The sequence below is a fragment of the Lacerta agilis genome, chromosome 5 (assembly GCF_009819535.1).
Source record: "Lacerta agilis isolate rLacAgi1 chromosome 5, rLacAgi1.pri, whole genome shotgun sequence".
NCBI lineage: Eukaryota > Metazoa > Chordata > Lepidosauria > Squamata > Lacertidae > Lacerta > Lacerta agilis.
In genome coordinates, this window is record NC_046316.1 from 53,584,972 (window position 1) to 53,599,120 (window position 14,149).

General features: G+C 45.8%; 1 protein-coding gene across 3 annotated transcripts in view; it reads left to right on the forward strand.

The window, feature by feature from the left end:
- Positions 1-14,149, forward strand: part of KAZALD1 (Kazal type serine peptidase inhibitor domain 1) — a 30,228-nt gene that overhangs the window by 1,611 nt on the left and 14,468 nt on the right. The window contains exon 1 of one of the 3 annotated variants that reach the window (XM_033149819.1): positions 3,266-3,298. The exons of the other annotated variants lie outside the window; for them this stretch is intronic. The gene's annotated coding sequence lies outside the window, so the exon portion shown is untranslated. Of the gene's footprint in view, positions 1-3,265; positions 3,299-14,149 lie in introns of those variants that run through there. 3 annotated transcript variants of the gene reach the window in all.

Consider the following 14,149-nt stretch of genomic DNA (forward strand, 5'->3'; position numbering starts at 1 on the left):
AACTCATAATGACAATGTAGGGTGGACCTCCAGCTTGCCAAAGATGACTGATGATTCCCTTGGGACTCTGAAGATGACAACCACATGTCATCCTTCTCAACCTTGCAAACCCTGGCAGACCCTTCGTAGTCAGTGAGGGTTTGTTTGTTTTTTTAGTCACGTGTGAAAACTGAGTGTAATCAGAGTTTAATAACCAGTGTCCACAGTACACTTCATGATACTGTGCAGACAGAAATGCAGCATGGGGCATTACCCAGGAGAAAGAAGAAGGACAAGAAAGAAGAGCAGGGAAAGGGAAGCCAGAGATGGGAAGCAGAGCGCTGATGAATTGAGTGTGTGAGAGAAGAAACAGGCAGTTGCCATCTCAGGTACGTCATATGTTCTGATTACCCTCCAGTACGAGGAGCAAGGGAGGAGAAACTCTGCTCTATCTCCATCTCAGTGGATAAAGGGCCCAAATCCGCTGTTGGTTTGTGTTGTTATTCCTGCGGGCATCAATGAGATCAGAAAAATTGTAGGGAGAGAATTTGCAAGTGTAGTGGCCATGTTTGCCTTTGTAATGCCCTGTTTGGGTTTTTCCATCATGGAATTCAAGGCAGGATACAATGGGTGCTTAGATGGTCTCATATCCAGGAACGGACCAGATTCAGACCTGCTTGACTTTAAGACGCTAAAAAAAAAGGTATTTATTATATGATCCATACAATTTTCCACTGTAATAAGTCACAAAACACCAAATTGTGAAAAAACACTCCCAACTCACCCACCCATAACAAAGGCGCGGTCCAGCACAGGTAAGCATAGTATATGTAAAAAACAGATTATCACGATTCAGGGAATTAGAAGAAATGATAAACAGTCCAACTATTGGACCAACGAAAATATATTATAAATCACTAGAAGATCAGTATTGTCCATTGTATTCATAATAAAACAAAAGCAATCTGCTGCGGATATGTTCTAGGAATGTTTCTGTGCCCTCAGACCTTTGTTTAGAAAGTCTGTCTATGGTTTCATGCAGTCCAATTCTTTCATGGAAAGATGGTGAGCATTCATTACACAGAGGTTGCTGGTTGGTTCTCCCTCCTTCTAGAATTTGCAAGAATGTGTCACTGCTTAAGCAGCACTTCTTATTCACATTTAAAATAAACATTTTGTAGATTTTTGAGTACAACAATAACATATACAAACAGCAGCAAATAAGACAAGAGTTTGGGAGAGAAATAAAGATAGGTTGCTCATTTCAACTTCTGTTTTCTGTCAAGCCGCATTTCTAACCTATGCTGTTATTTCACTTCCTGTACAAGTTTTATGTGGATGTTTTTGGAAGGAGCCTATGGAAAAATCCAGGCTCTGGCAGTGGAATAACGTGCAGAGTTTAAATCAATAGTAGTAATTTTTAAAATGGCTAGGTTGTTTATAGACATACACCCTACCAACACTGGAAAGCGAATGGGTATTTTCCTCTTGTGCAGTTAGTCCTAATGACCCACTGTTACAGTTTTTAAATAAAGGCCTGATTTTAGTCAGTGATGGGCTTTTTGAGGGGTAAGGCGAGAGCTGAACATCACAGACACTCAGATGCTGCAGAAACAGAATTGTGAATGACCTTGGCTGGTTACTGCAGAATGTATAAGACTGATAAAAAATACTCTGTTAACCCCTCTTACCACGTAGCCATGTAAACTGTACAAAGTGTGTAAGTTACTGTGGTTTTGAAGGGGAAAAGGCTGATTTCATGAGGGAACTGGTAGGAGAGAAACACCCTAAAGCAAATCTCATCTTTCATCACCTGTGTGATGCAGAGCATTTAAAAGCTTGAAATTTTAATTGTAGTAATGATTATTTCTTCTTCTTCTTCTTCTTCTTCTTCTTCTTCTTCTTCTTCTTCTTCTTCTTCTTCTTCTTCTTCTTCTTCCAATTTATATCCTATACCTCCTCCCAAAGGAGCCTAGGGAGGAAACACACAAGCGATAAAACAATTAAAACATTTAGCCGTCTCTTTTCACCCTGGTGCTTTCTTTCTCAATTTCATCATGTTTTATTGGCAGTCGAGTCACTTTTTAACCTCAGGTGGCACTAAATAGACTTTGCTGCCAATATATCTCCCACTACAGTACTTGCATTTTATAGGGCTGCAGTGTTATACTATAAGGGAAAACGTTTAAAACCTTGGGCTGTATATATACATTTTATTCTATAATGGAGACTGGCTACTTATTTTTCTATGTAGATATGTTTATTTATTTATTTTGCCCTTGAAAAACACTTCAAAAACTGGTTTCATTCTGAAAAGTAAAGCTCACTGCAGAATGATTTGGCATCACCCCACAGTTGACCATTTGAAAACAGCTGAAAACAGATGTAGGCAGTCTCAGAAATGGTGTGTTTGTGTGGCCACACCTGTCCAATGATGTTTCAGGTGGGCATATACCACCACTTCCTTCTTCATTCACCTGGGGCATGTGCAAGGTGGAAAAGGCATGGAAAATCTAATCAAGGGGAAAGTTTCCAAATGTGTATTAAGTAACCACAGCCTCCCTTCTGGACTGTAGAAACTAGAATCAATCTAGACTGAAAGCAGTATGTTGTGAATTAGCATGAGTGATTGGGACTGATTAAAAACTACATTATTGTTCTGCAAGCAGGTTAGCTGTGTATGCAGCTCAAATCTGCAGAATGCATGTGTTTACATTTGATGCTCTACTTGCCGTTACAGGGTTTGCAAGTTTTGTTTATTGTTTATGAGTTTCATTTAAATTCACGCAGGAATTTGGGAAAGGTTTTCTTTCTGGATCTCAAGCCCATTTAGAGCAGCTGTGTTAGGGCGCCAACAGGTTGGTGCGCTGAAGGGCAGCAGTCGGCTGCAGAGGAAGTCGAGGCCCAACAGACCGGGTCAGGAACCAGCCGAGGTCAGGTATCAGCACTGGGGTCAGCAGAAGCCGAAGTCAGGAACAAGCCAAGTCAGGAACAAGCCAGGAGTCACAAAAACAGGAACAGGATGAGCAAGAACAACCACGTGCTTCAGCACAGCAGTTGCAGGTGCTGGTGAATGGAGCAGCCGCCTTCCTTAAGTAGCCAGCTCACGACCACACCTCTTATGAGCTGCAGCTGCCTCTAATTGTTCCCTACGCTTTACGTTCTACAGCTGAGAAGGAAGGAGGGGAGGGGGCCAGCCGGTTCCTCTCTTCACAAGGGCCTGATTCTGGCTCAACTTCTTCCTCCTCCTGTTCAGGTCTTTCCACTTCCCTGTCTGATTCTTCCTCTTCTGAGGAGTGCCACCACCAGTCTTCTCCAGGTATGAATTCCTCCATTTCCCCAGATTCTTCCATGGGTGCAGCCTTGCCGGGAGGGGGGCTTGCCATCACTCCTCCTCGTCCGCCTCAACCCTGATACTGTGGTCCCATGACCACTCTGGATCTGAGAGGCCTTAGTTCAATTTTTACCTTTGTCCTGAAAGTTCTTATCTCTTTGCATAAATAGGAAATGAGAAGAAAAACAGCTCACCTCCATGGGTTATTATGAAAATCAAAAAGAAATGGTTTCTGAAACCCCCCCCCCCCAAAAAAAAGTGCTGCGGCATTTTGCATAAGCAAACAGAGGGGAGCAGGAGTCTTGCCTTGCTGGCAAAGGAAGAGTTTCAGGAATAAACTTTTTGTATAATGACAGAGTGATTCCACTGCAGGATATTTGTTTGGGAACTGCGGTTTCAAACTAGCACTCCTATATATTTACTTAAAATAGAAATATATATTTTTTTAAAGCAGCAGGAAATGCAATTCAGAACCCCCCCTATCTGGGCCTTAGCTTTCCATTCCATGCATGAGGGACCCTATATTTCCAAACAGCTGAAAGGAAACCGGATTATTCTCAAGGAGGTTGTATATACCATTTAAAGACTGTGGTGTTTTGCCCTTAATTGAACAAGAGGGACTGACCAGTTGCTTAGATGCAGTGTTGCACTCTTTAGCAGGTTTCTCTTCTAGATACAACTCAGATTTATTTATGTTATATACAGTATTTTGTGCCTGCTTCCCCCCTCCCCCACACATTAACATGTGCTCACTTAGAAACTAAAAGATAGCAAATAATAAAACACATTAAAAAGAAAAGAAAAGAAACCTTAGTGTGGTAGGTTATAATCCTAATCCTGTATACTTGTAAATCACATGGAATTGAATGGGAGTTCTGAATAGGCATGGTTAGTATTGTAGGCATAGATGACTTTGTGATGAGCTAACAGGGCTACTCCTCTGGAAATTCATTAATTTTGAAAGTGAACACACGGGGAAGGTAATTCATTTGTAGATATCTGTTGATGGGTAAGATATGTGTGCCTATTTTGTGCTATGATATACAGTGTGGTTTCCCATTAATTCCCAAGGATCTACTCTGAGAAGCCAATTGCAGTAGAACAGAAAACACCCGTTGAAAAAAACACACGAATGAATGTCAGAATGGGTTGAAGCACTTTCAGACATCCCTATGGTGCCATCCCATTATCTGTAATATTATCACATCATCAACAAAAAATGTGGGGCACCACAGCCAGTAAGATCAAAGGCAAGTGTGGGCAAAGGAGACTGAGATGGAGCTGTGAAGGCAATGAAAAAGAGAAATGGAAATGGTGCTGGGAAGCACTGAGACAGTGCCAAAATCTGCTGAAAAGGGGAGGTACTTTTTGATACGAAAACAAATGGCAAAAATGAGATGAATAGTTTTAACCTTGAGTGGGTGAAAATAAAACACTGCTAGCTGTGTAGACTGCAAACGGAGCAACATTACTGCACATGCTTTAATTTTACAAGGTGGGCATAGAATCCAGGAGGCATGTTAATGGACAGCCAGTTGGCAGCAGCTGCAAGATTGCACAGGGGCTCCGACTGCACGGATGTTTTGTCTAGACCCGACCCAGAGAAGGGGGCTCGCCTCTTTCAGCAGTGTGCAGAGAAGTCCTGCAGAACTCCACTGTGAATGTATTCTTCATGCCTCAATAGTTTGTCTGTTGTACATGATTACCAGCCCATTGCATTGGAAAGATTAATGCCCTCCCAAGGGGTTTGCTGCTTCTTTCTCTCTCTCTCTGCTACTTCAATGGCATTCCCCTCTCAGCAAAAATGCTGCACTGAAAACAAAGTTCCATTCAGTCATTTCAAAAGTGAAGCAGGTTTAACTCATTCATTCCAGCAGATGAGCTTTCCCAGGTTTTTAATGAAGTTATGGCTCAGATGGCTGGGCCTTTGCAACACATTTAAATGGCTTTTATTGATTTGCAGAGTTGTAGGGGTGGAAGAGGCCTCAAGAGGCTCACTGGGGTAGGATGTCGCCAACATGTTATCCTGCTGTTGAAAGAATTGCATTGGCTGTCAATTAGCTACCAGGCTAAGTTGAAGGTGCTGGTTTTGGTGTATAATGCCCCGTACAGTTTAGGACTAGGATACCTTAAATATCATCTTACCCTTTATGTACCTAATCAAACACTGTGATCTACAGGTGAAGGCCTCCTACTGATAGCACGTTATAAGGAGGTCCATATCGCACAATGTAGGGATTGGACCTAGCCATTGGCATTTCCTCCCCTTGGATGTTGTCTTTTTAGTACCTACTCGAAGGTCTTCCACTTTCAACAGGCCTTTTAAGTTGAGATCTTTTCCAGTCTGCATCTGTATTGGAATTGTTTTGAAGATGCTTTAAAGATGTTTTATTTTTCTATTGCTTGTTATTTTCTATCGCTTGTTATCCGTACTAAATTTATAACAAAAGGTTTAAAGAGGATAATTTGTAGCATTAGTTATTTATCATCTAGCTTCTTTAGTACTCATATTAGGCTAGGATATGTGATCCTGTACTATTTACACAGTGATAGAGAGGAAGGCTAGCCAGGAGTTCTAGTGAACTGAATTCTAATACTGATTTGCTACATCGCATCAGCCTTGCAAATAAGGCTACAAAAGTTACTAGCCTGAATTTTTTTTACTAGTCTGCTAAGAGACTTGCAGCCTGTGTTTCCATCCTGGCCATGGAGATGGGAAGCAGGGCCGTCTTAGGGAGATCGGCCGCCGTGGCGTGGCGATCCTTCCAGCGCCCCCGGCGTGACGCCTCCCGCGCTTGCCACCCCTCGGGAGGGGGGGGCGAGCAGGGGATGAGGGGCGTGGTGCTGGAGTGGCGCAGGGCTCTGCGTGCCCTTCCAGTGCTCCCGGGACGGGAGGCGAGGGCAGCCAGCTCGCAGCCCACCCGGGAGCGGCATGGGCGGCAGCGCTGCTGGTGTGCGAGCGCCCGGCCGCCAGCCCACCCATGGGGGCGGGTGCGGGTTGGGGAGGGGGGTGCCCGGTATGCCGACGGGCTCGGGGGGGCACCCCTGGGGGGGGGGCGGCGCCCTGGCGTGCTGCGCCACTAGCTCCTATGGATGAGACGGCCCTGATGGGAAGCCTCCTTCTCTACAGCCAGCATGGAAATGAAGAAACAAAAGTTATACCAAGGCTGACAGAGGAGGACTGGATCACTCCATCCCCCACCCCATTCACCACCATATCACTGCATTTCTGTGCTGGTCATGAAGGAAGGGAGTTTCCTCATTCTGTGGCTAGCATGGAAACCAAGTGAGTTGGTGGAGGAGGGGGAATGAAGAGGTCCATCCCTCCTCCGCCAGTCTCGTCATTCCCCTGTATGGAATTCCTGGTTGCCTCTGGTTACCAAGCAAGTAGTTAATTATAAGACTGTTACATGGGCATGCCACTTCATTTGCTTAAGGTCCCCATCTTCCCTTTCAACTGCATTCTTGTCTAATTTTGCTTTACACTCTTCAGCAAATGGACCAGCTCTCAGTATGTGCCCATAAGTATCCATTTTTGAGAGCAAAGGGGGCCTTCATATTTTATGCTGAGAACAGCAGTGGGATGCTGATCAGACCTCATCTGCTTGCAGCCCTGGCTTGCCCTGTAAACTTCAGATGTAACCACAATAGCAGAAATGTATGGCACATGTACTCCTTGTTTTTCCAACCTCAGAAGTAGTTCCTGATGTGATCTGTGTGTTTCAAATTCTGTTTCTGCGTTGTTAGAAATGGTTCGGCTGTCTGTAGCACTTAAAGTTAATGCCAGCTTGCTTTCTGTAGCCAGACATTATACGAAGCTGAACTTGGAGTTGCTGCTTGGAGGAGACCAGAGAACTCGGACAAGGCCTATAATGGAGAAAACATGCATTGAGGCTGGATGTCCCAGGGAACCTTGGGAGATGCAAGGGGGTGGGAGGAGAAACACACACCAGGTGCTGGACTGTTTAGTCTGCAACCTTCGAACTCCCACTTCCTCCAATTTAGCTCCAAGCAAAGGAGAATGTAGCGTTACTGGAAAGAGACTTAGCTGGACCAACTTCACTTTATGAAGAAAAAGATGCAGTACAAAATACACAAGCATACAGGTTAAGGTGTGTGTGTGTGGATATGTGTTATGCATACTAGGGGAGGATGTCATTGGTTCTGCTATACTTGGTTCTGCAGGATTTGACTGAGTTTCCACCTGGAAAGCACATCTGGGTGGGGTCTGGCTGACACGGGGGAAGAGTTTACTAGCTCAGCTTACAGCCCAACCTCTACTCTGCTGGGGCAGAGACAGTCCGAAACATTTTGCCACCTGATGCAAAATTGCGATGCCAACAGCAGGTTTTTATTATTATTGTAGTAGTTGTAGGGGTGGAAGAGGCCTCAAGAGGCTCACTGGGGTAGGATGTTTAGCACAGGCCATCCATTCTTTAATACGGTTCTGTCACTGCTCCTTTTGCACTTGAGTAGATACACAAAATCTGCAGGGCTTTTTCAAGGCCCCTGCTTTCTGCTGTGCATCAGAACAGCATCCATCCCTCATGTGCCTTGCTGCAAATGGGGGCAGGTGCTGCTGGCTGAGGGAACCTCTCTCAGAAGGACACAGCTTGGCTGCTGATACGCTCATGGAAATTTCTGGCTAGTCTTCACCTCATGCTGGATCTCTGCTAATCCCATGCGACCCAAAGTTTGGGAAACAAAACAGAGTTTCCATGGTGTGGAGGCCCTTCGAACATACCTGAGGACTGAAGGGGAGGCTGTAGCAGGATCCTTTGGCAATGCTACTCAAGAGCCTTATTATAGCATAGTATGTTGGGGGCTGCAAATCCTCTACTCCTGAACCTATGGGGTAAAATGCTGATGAAAACATGTTGGCCTGGAGAGAATCAGACATTGGCTTGGGAAAGGGAAAGGTGCATAGAAAGCAGCTTTACCAAAGTGTAAAGGGTGAAATCGCTAAGGACCAGGGCTGGTCTGTCCTAACCAGCCTTGGAGCATTAACAGTTTTTCTGGCTCCTCTGAGAGGAAGCCTGGGAAACTGAAGTGTGGCTGGCGGCAGCAGGCAGAATGGTTTCTGAAAGAATTTGCTGAGAGGGGAGTTTTTAACGGGAAGTCGGCTCACAAAGTGCCCAGAGAAAGGCAAGCCAAAGGCCCCTCGCTTATGGCTTCTGCAGTTAATACAGGTGGGGAACATGTGTTGCTGCCGAACACAATAGCAATTGCTCTAGCATGGCTCTTGGGGTCGGCAAGAGATGTTGTTAGAGATGCAGCGAGCATCATTAACTTTTTCAGGTCTACCCACCCTGCTGGCTTAAACAGGCTGGATAGCCATTCCCTCTCTGCAGAAGATCCTGGGAACTATGAGGTGGCCTGTATGAGGGGGCTGTAGTTCAGTGCAGGGCCTAAGCATCTCTAATGGATTGTTCCCAGCCTTTAATGCACTTTGGCTGACAACACTAGCCCATTTTCCCTAGTGGTGGTTCTTTTTCTTACCGCTTACAGTAAAACACACAAGTCTCATTGGGGACCTGAATGTGGTGGGTAGTCAGGGGAAATGATAATCCTTTAGAGGCCTGTAGCCAGAACCTTTGTGGCAAGGAAACTTAAGGACCACAGAGCAGCCAGAACAGGTAGCCAAATAAATGCATTCAACACTATTCAGTTGAGTTACCCCTTTTAGTCAACAATTAGGTACAATACAATCTGCATGGTTTTCTTTCTGCAAGCAAAAAGGCTAACTTTCCTTTAAAAAGAAAAAAGAAAACTGAACATTTAGGGAGGTGTCTAGATCTGGACAGTCCCTTTGGTTTCTAGGCATCCACATGACTTCTTGGCTATGATCCTGATTATTTCCTAACAAGATCAACATTCTGGCAATGGAATAAATGAAGAACCACTTGGACCCATAGTGGCTGGCTTCTGCTTCCCCTGTTTTTTATTCCCTTCTGGGTGCGCCCAGTGACATACTTCCTTCCTACACGATCATGCCCTTTCCCATCAAAGAATGAGTTAAGCATTAGAGAAGGAGAACCATGACTTGAGGCACATTAGTTGGGTGGGGCAGAATGGGGTCATGTAGGAGAAAGTCCCGTTGCTGACAAACTATAGGTGCATGCACTCCATAAGTATAGGGCCATATCCAACGCTGCAGCTCCCCTGGTGCAAGGGCCTTCTTTGCACACAACAGAACTTCCTCTCCAGTCCTCTCCAGCTCTTCCCACACGTGTCCTCAAAATCAGCTTCGGAGGGTTGGCAGGCTCTCCAGATCAGGTTTGGGAGGTGCACAAAGGGAAGAGAAGAAATTGAAGTCTTGTTATGCCAGCAGAAACTTTTCATTTCTACACTGTATTTGCTAGGGTTGCCATATTGCAAACAGCAGAAATTGCCGTTTTGAGCTATTTTTATGGGAAATCGGCAAAAAAAAGCACTGCCAACATGGGTTGTCATATGTCCGGATTTTCCCAGACATCTTTACCGATTTCTGCCCGGACACTGCTGCTGACTGCAGTATTGTTGATATGCCTGCATATCAGTATTCCTGATATGACTACATGTGCAAGTGAGCGGGATAGCACAAGTGGGTCTGCGGAGTGAGTGGGCAGGCAGATTGAGTGACCTGGCCAGCAGGCAGCCCAAGGCAGGGCTTTCTGCACTTGGCCTGTTGCCGCTGTTGTGCCCACCATCACCCCTGACAGGGGAGAGGAATGAAAGGGAGAAACTCTTTCTTCCCTTCCTCTATCTCACCCCCCCCCCAATTGGAGAAGGAAACGTGCGTTTAAAATACAGGCAGGCCTCCTTCTCTTGGCCAAGGCAGCACTGGTGGGGATGGTGGCATTGGTGGGAATGACAAAGGGAAGAAAGCCTTGGTCCTCTTCACCTCCCCCTGCCACACCACCTCAACCAACAGAAGAAAACCTGTAAGGATGGGGGGTGGGGAGGGGAATTGGAGTGAGCTTAGGGACATGGGTGGCGCTGTGGTCTAAACCACTGAGCCTAGGGTTTGCTGATCAGGAGGTCGGCGGTTCGAATCCCCACGACGGGGTGAGCTCCTGTTGGTCGGTCCCAGCTCCTGCCAACCTAGCAGTTCGAAAGCATGTCAAAGTGCAAATAGATAAATAGGTGCCACTCCGCCGGGAAGGTAAACGGCATTCCCGTGCGCTGCTCTGGTTCACCAGAAGCGGCTTAGTCATGCTGGCCACATGACGCGGAAACTGTCTGCGGACAAACAACGGCTTCCTCAGCCAGTAAAGCGAGATGAGTGCCGCAACCCCAGAGTCGTCTGCGACTGGACCTACCGGTAATGGTCAGGGGTACCTTTGAGCAGGATGAGTTGTAAGAGAAGCAGGGAGAGATCTTTTGGAGTGAGGTATAAAGGTAGGGGTTTGGGGGGCTGAGGTGTGAAGGGAGGGGGAGGGCATTGGTATGGGGGTTTGGTTGGGGGGTAATTGGGAGTGACAAACAACACAAGCAGGAGTGGCAGTCACTGGTACATAAAAAAAGAAAGAAAATGAAAGGTTCCAAGATTCATAAATGAAAATATCAGAGCTATGCATATATCTAGGCTTGTTAGTCTTTCCACTGCTAATATGAAGTCTATGCCAGTATTTTTTGTCTTTCTATTACAAAGCTTCTTCCCAGACCCCAGAGCCAAGCAGTCTCTCTATAGGAATTCCTTGAAGAAATAAAACTAACAATGGCTAAAAAGTCTATGTTTGATTTCCTTGGCTCAAAGCCCTGGGATTTCTCTGTGTTTGCATAGGAAGAGGTTCCAAATCAGGTGCTGGCGGGAGGCAGACTTGTCGGCTCATTTCCTCAGATCTCTGGGCTCTTGCCAAGAAAACCTATAGAGGAATTCCAGCTTAAGGAGCAGTGAGTGAAAGCTGGTTTAGGTGGCATAGACTAGAGAGATTTATGAATTGGCCAGCAGTGCTGCGGATTACAACTGCTCACAATGCTACCCCATGGCTTGTTCTAAGAATGATGGACTTGAGACAAGCTTGTTTAGACACCTGGCTTCATAGCAGATGAGAACAACAACCAAAGCAGATTCCCTTGAGCAGGACAAAGCACTGAAGCTGCTGCCAACCTGTGAAGGGAAGTGTAATGATGCGTAGGAGGTATTGCTTGGGGAACTATTAAATCCATAGTGAACAGACTCTTTATGCTAAGGATGGGGAACCTGTAGTCCTTCAGACATTGTCAGACTCTATGTCCCATCATCCCTGGACAGTGTGGCCAATGGTCAGAGACAACAGGATCTGTAGTCCAACAACTTCTAGAGGGCCTCTCACAGCTAAGTGTCTGCAAGCCCATGGAGCAGAAACAGCATGCCTAAGCAGTAATTTGTATTTAGACACCACTCAGGTGATTGGCAAGGGGGGAAAGCCTTTTGTGTAGTTCAAAAGCTTTGGACAATCCCCAGCACTCATTAATTGTTGCTTTCACTCTGTTCCCAGAGTGTGGCCTGAGAGGAAACTGCATTCTTCCCACCTCCAGATAGACAGTAATGCAAATGTTGGTTCACATCCAAAGGATCCTTTGGCAAACCAGTAAAGGGTTTTCTAATCTAGCATGCTTTCTGACATGCAGTGTGTTGCAATCTTCTGATCCTAAGCATAAGGATCAATTACAATGAGATGCTGGCTGTACAAAAGGAATTTTCCTCATGCAAGGTTCCATCTGACCCTGGCCTGTGTTTAAATTATACTTATTCATGTGTGCAGCATCCACATGGTGGAACAGTATCTGTCCAGGCCAAAGGTCGCTAATGAGCACATGCATGGAATTGCACACGGGTTAGGAAGAACCCTTTAAAAATGGTACCAGGCCGCATGGGACTCTATACCCACGCACACACAGCCTCTCCTTTAAAGCAACCCCAAGGAACTTTCCCTCCAAGCAGACTGAGCTGCCAGGTTTGCAATGGTTGTCAATATAATGATTGCATGGTAGTCATCCACCATCCAAGGCCCTGATGATGTCCTAGTGTGGGGTGGGAACCAAATGTTTCCTTGAACAAAGAAAAACCTTGAAGTCATTTGTGTGTTTGAGCCAAATGACAAAATGCCTCCAGTGTTTAAAGGAAAGAACAGTGGAAGAGAGATTGGCTCTTCCTACAAGGGACAGGAGGACACAGGTGGCGCTGTGGGCTAAACCACTGAGCCTAGGGCTTGCCGATCAGAAGGTCGGCAGTTCGGTTCGAATCCCCACGACGGGGTGAGCTCCTGTTGCTCGGTCCCAGCTCCTGCCAACCTAGCAGTTTGAAAGCACATCAAGTGCAAGTAGATAAATAGGTACCGCTCTGGCGAGAAGGTAAACGGTGTTTCCATGTGCTGTTCAGGTTTCACCAGAAGTGGCTTAGTCATGCTGGCCACATGACCCAGAAGTTGTACACCAGCTCCCGTAAAGTGAGATGAGCACCACAACCCCAGAGTCATCTGCGACTGGACCTAATGGTCAGGGGTCCCTTTACCTTTACCTTTACAAGGGACAGGAGAGAACAATGGCAGGCACAGAACACAGGCAATTATTATTATTATTTCTTTAATTTATTATTTATTAAATTTCTATACTGCCCTTCATCTGAGGATCACAGGGCAGTTTAAAATATAAAAACACAAACATATGTAACATGGTAACAAACAAAAGCAAGACCCCCGCCCCTGCACAGTCTAAAAGGCCATAGACTCTATAATTAGCCAAAGGCCTGGGAGAAGAGGAATGTTTTTGCCTGGCACCTAAAGATAAGTAGTGAAGGCACCAGGTGAGCCTCCCTGGGGAGAGTGTTCAGGAGAATGCTGTGGACACGGTGTATACTGATTTGAGTAAAGCTTTTGACAAAATCTACCATGATATTCTTGTGGAGAGGCTGTTAACCTGTGAGCTGGACAAGGTAACTGTTAGGTAGTAGCAGTACCACAATATTCTGCCTTGGTCAGACCACACCTGGGATCATATGTCCAGTTTTGGGCACCACAGTTTAAGAAGGGTACTGACAAGCTGGAATGGGTGTGTAAATATATGTATTGAAGGTGTCCAGGTAGACCTCCCTGGGGGGCGCATTCCACAAACAGGGAGCCACCACAGAAAAGTCCCATTCTCATGTTGCCACCCTCCAGACCCCTCATGGGGGGAAGCACATGATGAAGAAGTGTCTCAGGTGGGCCTTGTTACCTCCTGAACTTAGGTTTAATTGCAGGTGGCTTGTACCAGTTTGCAAGAGGAGGAGGAGAAAAAAATGCCTCCTCAACTGTTTCTCAGTCTATCTACTTCACAGCAACTTCTGGCTCATCAAACTGTTTCTTGCATCTGGATTCTCCATAACACCCTGCAAAACTACTCTCCTTTTCTACTGGATTCCTCTCCTATCCCATCATGACTTTCCTCAGGATTCAGGTCTTTTCCTGGCTGGGTTTCTGGGTGCTGTGATTATTGACATCGTGATAAAAGTTTCCTGTCTTTGTGTTTCAGGGTCTCTTTTTGAATGTATATTAGGAAAAAACCTTCACTTTGTTTCCCAATTCTCACAATAGGTTGTCTGTAGTGGGGATCCTTTGGGGCTGGAGATTTCTTTTTAGCTATGGTAACTGGAAGGAGCCAGTTTGGGTGGGTGGATTTCAAGCTCAAAGCTGCTGAAAACATTTCAGGGGTTGTGTGTGTTTTGTCAATAGCCACTCTGCCTCTCCTGGTTACCCCCCCCCCCCCCCCCGTCCTCGTCCCCATCCCCGATCATCAGGAGCTGTTGCTGGAATTGACAGAATCACAGCTGAGTGATAACTGTGCTAGAGAACCAAGGGATGTGTAGAATCAAAGACACTAATGGAAGTGCTA